We start from the raw sequence: 10,899 nt of genomic DNA, 5'->3' as shown, positions 1-10,899 counted from the left end.
CTTTGAATACTAGTGAGATTTGACATTTTTCATATGTTTATTGATTATATGAACCATTTGTAGTTCTTTTTTTAATAATCTACTCATAGCCTATGCCCACTATTTTAATGGTCTTTTAGTTATTGATTCTGAAAGGCTCTTTATATACTACTTTGTCATCCATCTGACATTATTAACCCCCAGTGGATGTCTGAAATAGCAAATAGTACTGTACCTTGTATATACTACGTTTTTTCCATACACACATATCTATGATAAAGTTTAATTTATAAATTAGCCACATTAGAGATTAATAGAACAATTATAACAATGTATTTTAATAAAAGTTATTTTTTTCTTTACTAAGTTGAGAACGATTAGGTTTTGATTTTTTAAACTTTTCTTTTTTTTTTTTTTTTGTGGAATGCAGTTGTTTATTCACAGCTCACTGCAGTCTCAACCTTCCGGCCTGAAGCAATCCTCCCACCTCAGCCTACCAAGCTGTTGCGACTACAGATTTGTGCCACTATGCTTTGCTAATTTTTGTATTTTTCATGGAGATGAGGTTTCGACATGTGGCCCAGGATGGTCTCAAACTCATGAACTCAAGCGATCCACCCACCTCATCCTCCCAAAGTGTTGGGATTACAGGCGTGAGCTACTGTGCCTGGCCTACCTCTTCGCTTAAAGGAAACACTTTACAGCTTTTCTTTGGCATATCTGAATTGCCAGCCTTACTACTCTTACAGTTTGGGGTGCTTATTAAGTAAAATAAGGGTTACTTGAACACAAGCACTGTGATATCAGAACAGTCGATCTGATAACTGAGATGGCTACTAAGTGACTAATGGGTGAGTAGTTTAGACTGCATGGTTACCCTGACAAAGGGAAGATTCATATACCAGGGGACAGAGCAGGACGGTGCAAGATTTCATCACCCTACTTAAAATCGTCCATAATTTAAAACGTATGAATTGTTTATTTCTGAAATTTTCCATTTAATATTTTCAGATCGCAGTTGGCTGTGGGTAAGTGAAGCCACTGAAAGTGAAACTATGTATAAAGGGAGATTACTATATGTTTGAGTAAGAGCTTCTAGAGACTGCTAAATTTGCTCCATATCTATCAGAGTGGAAATCAGTTAATGCTGTTAAATATTTTTATAAGGCCTATGAGTATTCAGGAATTATTTTGATGCTTTTCACGTCTCCTGTTTCTGCATTAAATCTAATTTTATGTACACAAAACCAGATTATGTTACAGTCAAACAGATTCCAGGAATGTTCAACAAACAATATCATTCAGCAGTCAATAGAGGACAAATTGGACTATAATCTTGCCAGTGACTTAAAACAAAATGAAACAAAACCATCAAAAACTAAAATATGTTACTATAGTTGCCACCGTCAACTTCCTCATCATTTTTGAAGTTAGTATTAATAGTACCATCTTTGGAATATTTCAGCATTTTTTTTCAGTACTACATACATTTAGAAAGGTCTGTGCTGGCATTTAAGCTAAACTCTAGTTTAAAAAGTGTCTTAGCAGGCATACACAATTACATCCTGGAGCTTTGTGGATATGACAGCAATATTGACCTTTTCACAAGAAGTGGCAGAAGCTAATTTGAGGCAAAATCAGTGCTGCTCAGAAACTTGAGCCATCATCCTTGATGACAGATAAGTATTAAAATCTCCATAGAAGTATTTTATTTCTGTGATTCAGAGTCAATAAAAATTGCTGAGTGCCTAATATGTGCTTGATGCTTTTCCATAAAACCATTTGCAGTCCTCACCACTCATCTATAAATTAGGTATCTTCATTTCCATATGAGGAAATTGTAACTCAGAGAAGTTATATGATTTGTTCATGGTCACACTAGTAACTATTAAGCAGCAGAGATGCGACCTGAAGCCAGATTTTCCAGTTATAAAAATCTAGCGTTCTTTTGCTTGTACCACAGCTGCCCTCCTCTGCAAGACTGGATGAAACAAGGTGGATGCCCGAGGCAGGCTTTTGTTTTGGTGCCTCTTCACCTGAATATGTTTAAAATATTTTCTCACATTTACTTAATGAGAGTAGGGAGAGACTGAGCTTCTGTTTTTAAAAGTGTATGCCATTTTTCCTTATGTTTTAAATAAAGAATTCACTACCTACATTTATAACAATAATAGCTGTCATTTATTGAGTGTTTACCATATGTTAGGAACTATGCTAACGACTTTACATACATTACCTCATTTAATCCTAAGAGGTGAGCACCATTATCATCATCATTGTCATCACCACCACCACCATCATCCCCATTTAATATCTGAGGCCCAAAGGTTAAGTCACTTAGCCAAGATAACACAGCTAGTAAGTGGTGGAGCCAGGATTTAATCTCTGGTAGGCTCACATCTGAGTCTACAAACTTAACCGGTGTGTGTGTGTGTGTGTGTGTGTGTGTGTGTGTGTGTGTGTGTGTGTGTGTGTGTGCGTGTGTGTGTTTTTGCGTGCGACTATAGCGAAAAATCCTAAATTGGCATTTTAAATCACTGATTTATTACTTTCATTTCTTTTGTCACTCAAAACTAAATATAATGGCAGTAACTTACAGAGATATAATTATAAAATCAGGTAACTTAAAAGTATATAGTTATAAAATCACATTCAAAAGACCTTAGAATGTCCCCTTTTTGGTTTTTTTTTTTTTTTGACAACAAACCATTTCCCACTTTTCTGTAGTTCTTATTTTGTCCCTTTTGCAATTCTCCAAACCAGGCAACTTTGGGGAAGGTATATTAGAGGATTTAAAATTTACATAAGGAAATGAACCCCTCATTTTTGATAAAGAGCATTGCAACATGCAGTATTTTGTTTCTCAATATCAGGTGATTGTGGAGAGTTGCCTACTTTCAGCAACTCCCAGCTTGCTAATCTCACCGTTGGTGGCACACCCTTTAACTTGCACGTGCTTGTCACGAAAATAATGTGTTTGGCACAGTGAAGACTGGCTTGCTTTCGCTTTTAATTTTTTACTCAAGGGTCCCAGCCTCCTTAGGTGAAAGAAGTGGCCAATTTTCATTTCACCAATTACTTTAGGAAGTACTGGCAGAAACCCAAGGTATGCAGTACCATATTTATGTTTTATTCCAGGGATTTTTAAACATCCCTTTTAAATTGGCACCCCAGGCAGTACCCTGGCTGGCCCATTGCTTAAGTCTCCTCTCTGTCTCAGGAAGGCTATGGAGGAATTGATGGGTCTAATTAGGTATGCAGAACTAGAGAGTTGACGAAGAAGAAGGGTATGGTTTGAATACATGTATATTGATTCAAATATTAAAGGACATTTTTCTAAGAGTTTCGGCTGACCCCGGAGGGCATACAGATTCCAGAACAAAACCCATTGAGTGGATTTACCTCCTCTGCCATTTGTAAACAGGTGAAACCTGATTATAATGAATATCAGAGGGCAGCTGGAGCCTGCAGGTTGAATACTGATGTTAAGGGCTGTGTAATTACAATGCAATTTTATTGCCAGGCATTTCATATGTATAATTACAATGAGGTTTAGATAATTTAGAAAAATGACTGATCATAAGTAATGTCAGACCATCTACAATCAGAACTTCACCTTTGTGTTAATTAAAGCAAAATCTTCAAGTAGAACGGGAAGTAAAGGGTCACACCCAGTGAAAGGTCTCTCCCACCCTAGCTTCCTGTCTGTCCACTCATTGTTGTACTTCTGTGGAAAACTCAAAATTTCACTGCCTGGTACTTCTGTGTTCAAAGATAATTCTTCTTCCCTTCACCATTCTTCGTGGGTACAAGTCTGCTTTAGGTCTTCTTTTTTCTCGAATTTCTTATTGCATTAGAATACATGAAACAAAATGTACCATCTTAACTGTTTTTAAATGTATAATTCAGTGGCATTAAACACATCATTATGTCAAACAGCCATCACCACCATCCATCTCCATAACCCTTTTCATCTTGTACAACCAAAACTCTGTACCCATTAAACAATAACTCCCCATTCTTGCCTTCCCTCAATCCCTGGCAACACTGTTGTGTTTTCTCTATGATTTTGACTCCTCTGAGTATCTCATATAGGTAGAATCATACAGTATTTGCCTTTTTATGACTGGTTTATTTCCTTTAGCATAATGTCCTCAAGGTTCACCCATGCTGTAGCATATTACAGAGCTTCCTTCTTTGTTAAGGCTGAATAATATTTCATTTTATGTATATACCACATTTTGCCTATCCATTCATCTGTTGATGGACACTTGAGCTGCTTCCTGTTTTAGCTATTATGAATAATGCTGCTCTGAAAATAGGTGTACAAATATCTCTTCAAGACTGTTTTCAATTCCTTTGAGTATATACCCATAAGCAAAATTGATGGATCATATAATTCTATTTTTAATTTTTTAAGGAACTGCCATACTGTTTCCCACAGTGGTTGAACTATTTTACATTCCCACCAACTGTCCACAAGGGTTCCATTTTTCTCTACATCCTCACCAATACTTGTTATTTTCTGTTTATTGATAGTAGCCATCCTATGCTTTGGGTCTATGTCTTTGACTAGGATTGAGAGTTTCAAATCAAGTATAGATAGTGGAGGCAGTTTTATGTCTTTATACCTGAAAAAAAAAATCCTCCTTCAAATGCTGAAGAAAAATACACAGTGATGGCATTTTAGAATTTCAAATGAGTATGAATAATCCAAAAATGGAACAGAGTATTTGAAATGGAGACTGCCCCCCAAAATTTGAATAATTAGAGCTATCATGTATTTTGAGCACGTACAAAATAGGTGCTCAAACACCTTTTTTCCCCAGACACTGGGAAAAGTGTATATTATCTCATTTAATCATTTCAATAACTCTAAGAAATAGGTCCTAGAATCCCCATCTCTCCAGATGAGGAAACTAAGGTGTAGACAGGTTTAAACTACTTGCCCAAGGTCACATAGCTATTAAATGGCAGAGCTGAGATTCAAATCCAGGTATGACTAACTCTAGAGGCTTTTCACTTAACCACCAAGAGGACCTGCCATTTCCTTAGATGTTTATAGGCTCTAAAATAATTTCTTTGTGGAAGGAATTCAAAGGCAAAAGAGTCAAATCAATATTTCCATCTGTGTATAACCTGCATGATTTTTGACATATCCAAGGGTAATATAAATTACAGGAAGGGTATTTGTGCATGCTCTGCCTCATTCCCTGGGGGTAGGGATGGCAGCCTTCCCTACCTCAGGTTCATCTCATAAGCCTATCCAGGGTCCATTCTTGGCCAATCAAGTTGATCTCTGGAAAGTGACTTGGCGTGGCTCTTCCTACATTAATTTCATCAAAAGAATAATAATCACGACATCATGGGCTGGATATTAGATGGTTTTTGTTTTTGTTTTTTGTTTTTTTCAGACAGAGTCTCACTCTGTTGCCCAGGCTGGAGTGCAGTGGCTCGATCTCAACTCACTGCAACCTCCACCTCCCGGGATCAAGCAATTCTCCTCCTGCCTCAGCATTCTGGATAGCTGGAACTACATACACGTGTGCCACCACACCTGGCTAATTTTTTTTTTATTTTTTGTANTTATTTTTTGTATTTTTAGTAGAGACAGGGTTTCACCATGTTGGCCAGGCTGGTCTTGAACTCCTGACTTCAGATGATCCACTCACCTTGGCCTCCCAAACTGCTGGGATTACAGGCATGAGCCACCATGCCCGGCCTGGATGTTTTTTTAAATACACGTCAAAATAAATAATGTTCATCTTTGAGCACCTAAAATCATGTCATGTACCACCAGGGGTACGTATACCACATATAGAAAAGCACAGATCTGGATGATCTCTAAGTTCTTTTCTAACCTTGACATGCAGTGAAACACCTAACCTCTAAAAATAGCTCAAAAAGTTGAGACTGGTTTAGGCAGGATGGCAATTTGCCAATCCTTGCTCACTTTCTCCTCCTGCAGTCTCCAGTTTTGCTTAACTGTCCTCCATTTTTTGAGAGATTTTTCACAGCTTTTCAGAAGAAATTGGGCACTTCCAAGAGAGCAACCTGCTTTTATTTCCACAGCTACTGATTTTCATCATCCAGCTTAGGTGTTACATTCTTAGAGATGAAGCTCTCTCTGACCTTTTTCTGACCACATCATCTAAGGTAATCCCCCATAAAGTTACCGTATTTTATTTTTCTTATAGCAGTCAGTTATCACTATTTGAAATCATCTTATCTGTTTGTTGACTTGCATGCTGCTAGTCTTCCCACTAAACAAGCTCCAGGAGGCTCATGGCATCCAGCATAATGCCTGGCATGTACTAAGCACTCAGAGTATTTGTCAAATGAATGTACATGATGAATTAGGATTCTAAAATTGAGATAGGGCTTTGGAGCTGATGAAATCGAGGCAACCAAAAAAAGCTGAACCTGGGTGATGTAACTTATCCAGCTAAGGTAAAGTAGAAACTGATCTGGTAAAGTACAACACTGTTTGAGGGTCTTACATCATTCATTCCTTCTTGAGCGCATACTATATTCAGGGCATTGTGCTAAACTATCAGTGGTGGGCTGCTATAGAGCTCTGGGACCTATGTCATTGGCAACTCCTAGTTTGATTCACTTATTTCATGTTTATCGAGTGATTACTATATGTGGAGCACCATTCTATACCGGACATCACAGTAATCAGGACAAAGTTCCTGCCCTGTAGTGAGGAATGTATGTTTTACATCATAATCAGACACATGGTATTTTTTTCCCAGATAGCATTTCCTAGTGATGATTTGACTTTCCAGTAAATGCAGATCTTTGCTCCCAAGGTGGTCTTGGAATCATCTCCCCACCACTCTGCCCCTACCTGCTGATACTTTTATATTGACACCAGCTGCCATTTATTGGGTATGCACAGTGTTAGGCACTGTGCTGAGGGCTTTACATTCATTATATGATTGAATCTTCCCAATAACTCCATGAAGAAGGTACTATTATTACCCCTATTTTACAAGGGTTACTAAGGTTAAATGATTTGTCTAATATCATGTAGTTGTTATATGGTGGAATGGATTCAAAGCTGGGTCAAGTGCCCCCTAGAGTTGTGCAATGCAGTCACCATCCAGAGTCACTGTCCTCAGTGTGCAATGGTGCCTCCTATATATTACATATGCCCTCCCTTCACTTAGGCAATCTAATTCTGCAAACTCTGGCAACCCAGATACTTTTAACTTATAGGGTTTGCCCAAGGAGCTGGCAATGAGGCAAGCAGAAATGTTCCAAGGTCTGACTCTGTGTGGTTCAGAACATGAGTCATCAGTGAATATATGTTATGATGCAGTTGTTATAGTTCATTACACCCAAGGAATAACACTGTCCTCAGTAAAGATCAAATTATTGAAGATGTAGTTCATAATGGAAACTATATATCTGGACTTCTTTCATTTGAAAGTGATTAAACACAAGACAATTAAATACAAGCTGAGGAAAACAACTAGTGCATTTGTACAGAAAATATTAAAAACATATCTCAACACAGGCAACCTAGATTAAGATAATAAATATATTTGTGCTATCAGTTTTATCATAATATATCCTTTAGGTTCAATATAGAACTAAAGCTATCAAATATGTTTTTTTACACTGATTTCTGCATTTTACTGAAATATATTCATTTGTTTTGTGCCTTTTCAAAGTAATTTTTCTTACCTTATTTAATTTTTGTATAATAAAAATCTTGTAAGGTAGAGGGAAGGTGTTATCTTTGTTTTTTTAAAGTATAAATTTAAGGTACAAAGTGAGCAAGTAAGTTACCAAGAACACCAAATTAGAATTGCAGCCGTGAAATCTAGTCCACACAACCAGGGTGCAAAAATGTCACATTTCGTTATATCCCTACAACAAAATTCAATCTGCTCTGAGCCTTTCACCTTTCCAGCTGGCTAAAAATTCAATCTCACTCATGATTTTATCTCCCTCCGTCAAGGTAGTGTGAAGACCCTAGCAAATGATACACAGAACACAACTTTCAGGGTAGGCCCTCTGCCCTTTTGTGCATACCCATCATTGTTGATATGTTTGTCAGGCAAGTCCCTTTAAACTTAGAAAGGGTAGTGCTTCTGTGCCACTCTTGCACATTGGCGGTGATAGTGGGGTGTTTTGGTTGAGGTTGGCAGCCTCATGGTTTAGTATTCAGACTTTCTTAAGTGTATCATGTCTCCATTCTCTTTTGAGATCATGTCTCTTCTTTAGGATACTAAAAGGCAGCAAAAGTAGTTCTTTATGCTCATGAAATCTACCATTACTCCCATCTCCTCTCTAGTCTTAGAGAAGCTCAACTTCTATGTTAGACAGCTTCTCCCACCTCTACTCAAAAGCATTCACCTGTTAACCCTCAGGGACAAGTCAGCATACTTTTCCTCAATGAGCCTAGGCTTGTGAAACCAAAATCTCTGGATTCAGGTGATCTTCCTGAACTTCTGATTTTGACCTCGCAAACAAAAGCACCTAAGAAAGGGGAACAGAAAGGCTCGTCCATATTTTGATTTGGAGAAGAGAAACAGATCTACAGCAACAAGGACAAATTATTTAAAAATAATATTTGAATACATAATTCTTCCCCAAGACCTGCTACATTTCTTGTTGGTAGTTTTTAATTTGAGGCATGGTACTGGTAAGCAGCAGTAACCATGTATCTACATTTTTGCAGTTGATTTCAATATTGTATGTATTATTGAGCACACACAATGCTCCTACTACTGTAGGAGCTCCTACTACATGTATTGTATGGCATTTTTAGAAGAAAAATATATTTTTTGTCTTTGAGATTTAAATAAATGAATCTACAATATACTCTTTGACAGTCTGTTGCTGGTAACTTTCAGATGCCACTACCTAAGGGGATAGAATTTTCTTTTCTCTAGAATATGAAAAAAATTATGTCACAGATATAATTATTTTATTAAGAAATACCCTTTATGGAGACTATTTTCCTTTTTTATTTTCTTCTTCTTGTAGTCACTCAAGAAACATTATATGCTAGTCATGGGGCCAGGTACATAAAGATTCATGACATTGTCCTTGTCCTCAAGAAAGGGAGACTAGGTGGCGGAAGGGAATAGATCTATAACATCAGACTGGCCTGATAGAGGAGGCAATATTTAAATTAGGACTTAAAGGATGAGTTGAAGTTTATTAGTAAAGAAGTGGGGAGGAACGTTCCAGAAAGAGAAAACAGCATGGGCAAAGAAGGGAATAAAATTAATTTCCTAAAATAAAAATAGAGAAGTGACAGTACATAGCATACTCAAGGAACTGCCAATAATCTGACCAGAATAATGGGATAATGGTGAAAAACAAGGCTAGAGAACTTGTCTGGAATGTGATTATAAATATTCCTACATGCAATGCTAAAGAGTTTGGGGTTCTCCTTATAGGCCATGAGAAATTAACGAAAGGTTTTAAGCAGGAAAGTGATAGATCAGAACAGTGTTTTCTGAACATTCCTTTTGATAGAGGTGCCAAGAATAGACTGGATATAGAGAGAGTAGTCACGTGGCTCTCAGTAGGGGTTGATGAAATAAGGCAATAGAAGTGGAATGGATTTAAGGTAATGTTGATGGACTTAGTATAAGAATGAGAGATAAGTAAGAGTTAAAGATGACTCCCAGGCCTGGGTAATCAGGTAGATAGAGAGGCCAATAACTAAAGCAGGGAATACCTAAGAAGCCCAAGGTTGTGTATAACAAGTTTTTGTTTCAGATAAGTTGATTTCCAGATGTGTTTGGGATATCCACGTGAAACTATCTAGTAAGCCAATTGAAAACTCAGCGTGCAGCTTGGTTAGAGAAGTTAGGGTTAGAGTTAAGATATTTGGGATTCATCAGCACACAGATGTTGAATAAATTGATGGCAATAAATGTAGCGCAAAAGGAGAAGTCTGAGGACTTCTTTCAGTGTCTTTTAGAGTGTTCTCTTACTCCAGCTACCTGAATGACAGGTAGCTGGAGTAAGAGAACACTCTAAAAGACACTGAAAGAAGTAACAATCAGATGAGGGCTATCAGAGAAACATAGGAGAAGAGAGGTCCTCAAAGGAAGGGGTGGTCACAGTAAACACAGAGTAGAGGTCTGACAGGACAAGAAGGGCCATTATGAATTGGGCAATTTAAACATCACTGGTGACTTTTCCTGGAGCAGTAGTAGGGGGATAAGCCAAGTTGCCATGGTTTGAGGGATAAACATAAGATGAGGAGGGTGGAAACAGTATATGAGAATTATTCTTTCGAGAAGGCTGGCAGTAAACAGAAAGTGAGAAATAAGATGGCAATACAGTAGGCAAAGTTAATATGTAAGAATGTCATCCAAGGTGATTCCCTCTCCAAGGGGACATCCAGTGCCCCTCTCAGGAAAGTAGCAACTTGGAATAGAATCTGGCATGTCTAAGGTCTTTGGAGAACAGGGATGCTTATTTCCTCTCCTTTCCTTGGCTGCCTACATGGATACCAACATGTCATCCCTTTGGAATAGATTCTCATGCACATGCTGAAGAGTTGTCTTTCTTGATGTAGGCCAGAGGCATCGATGTGCAGCAGGTTTCTTTAGTCATCAACTATGACCTTCCCACCAACAGGGAAAACTATATCCACAGAATTGGTCGAGGTGGATGGTTTGGCTGTAAGGGTTTGGCTATTAACATGGTGACAGAAGAAGACAAGAGGACTCTTCAAGACTTAGAGACCTTCTACAACACCTCCATTGAGCTAATGCCCCTTAGTGTTGCTGACCTCATCTGAGGGGCTCTCCTGCAACCTAGCCCCAGCGAGAGTTCAGTCTTGGAGAGACTGAAGAGCAGCAAGAGCTGGGAGGGAAGGGAGCCAAAGGATGGACATTTTGTCTTTTTTTTTTTCTTTGAATAAATGTCACTTTTTGAGGC

The 10,899-nt window shown here is 38.1% G+C and overlaps 1 non-coding gene across 1 annotated transcript; it reads left to right on the top strand.

The window, feature by feature from the left end:
• Window positions 1-10,325: 10,325 nt before the first annotated feature.
• On the top strand, window positions 10,326-10,465 carry LOC119473858. Its single transcript, XR_005203106.1, has one exon. It is a non-coding gene; the product is annotated as a small nucleolar RNA SNORA67 (small nucleolar RNA).
• Window positions 10,466-10,899: the final 434 nt, after the last annotated feature.

This window comes from Cebus imitator, unplaced genomic scaffold, assembly GCF_001604975.1.
Source record: "Cebus imitator isolate Cc_AM_T3 unplaced genomic scaffold, Cebus_imitator-1.0 Scaffold189, whole genome shotgun sequence".
In the NCBI taxonomy this organism is placed as follows: domain Eukaryota; kingdom Metazoa; phylum Chordata; class Mammalia; order Primates; family Cebidae; genus Cebus; species Cebus imitator.
Note: the sequence above shows the minus strand (reverse complement) of the source record. Positions and strands in the feature narration are given on the sequence as shown.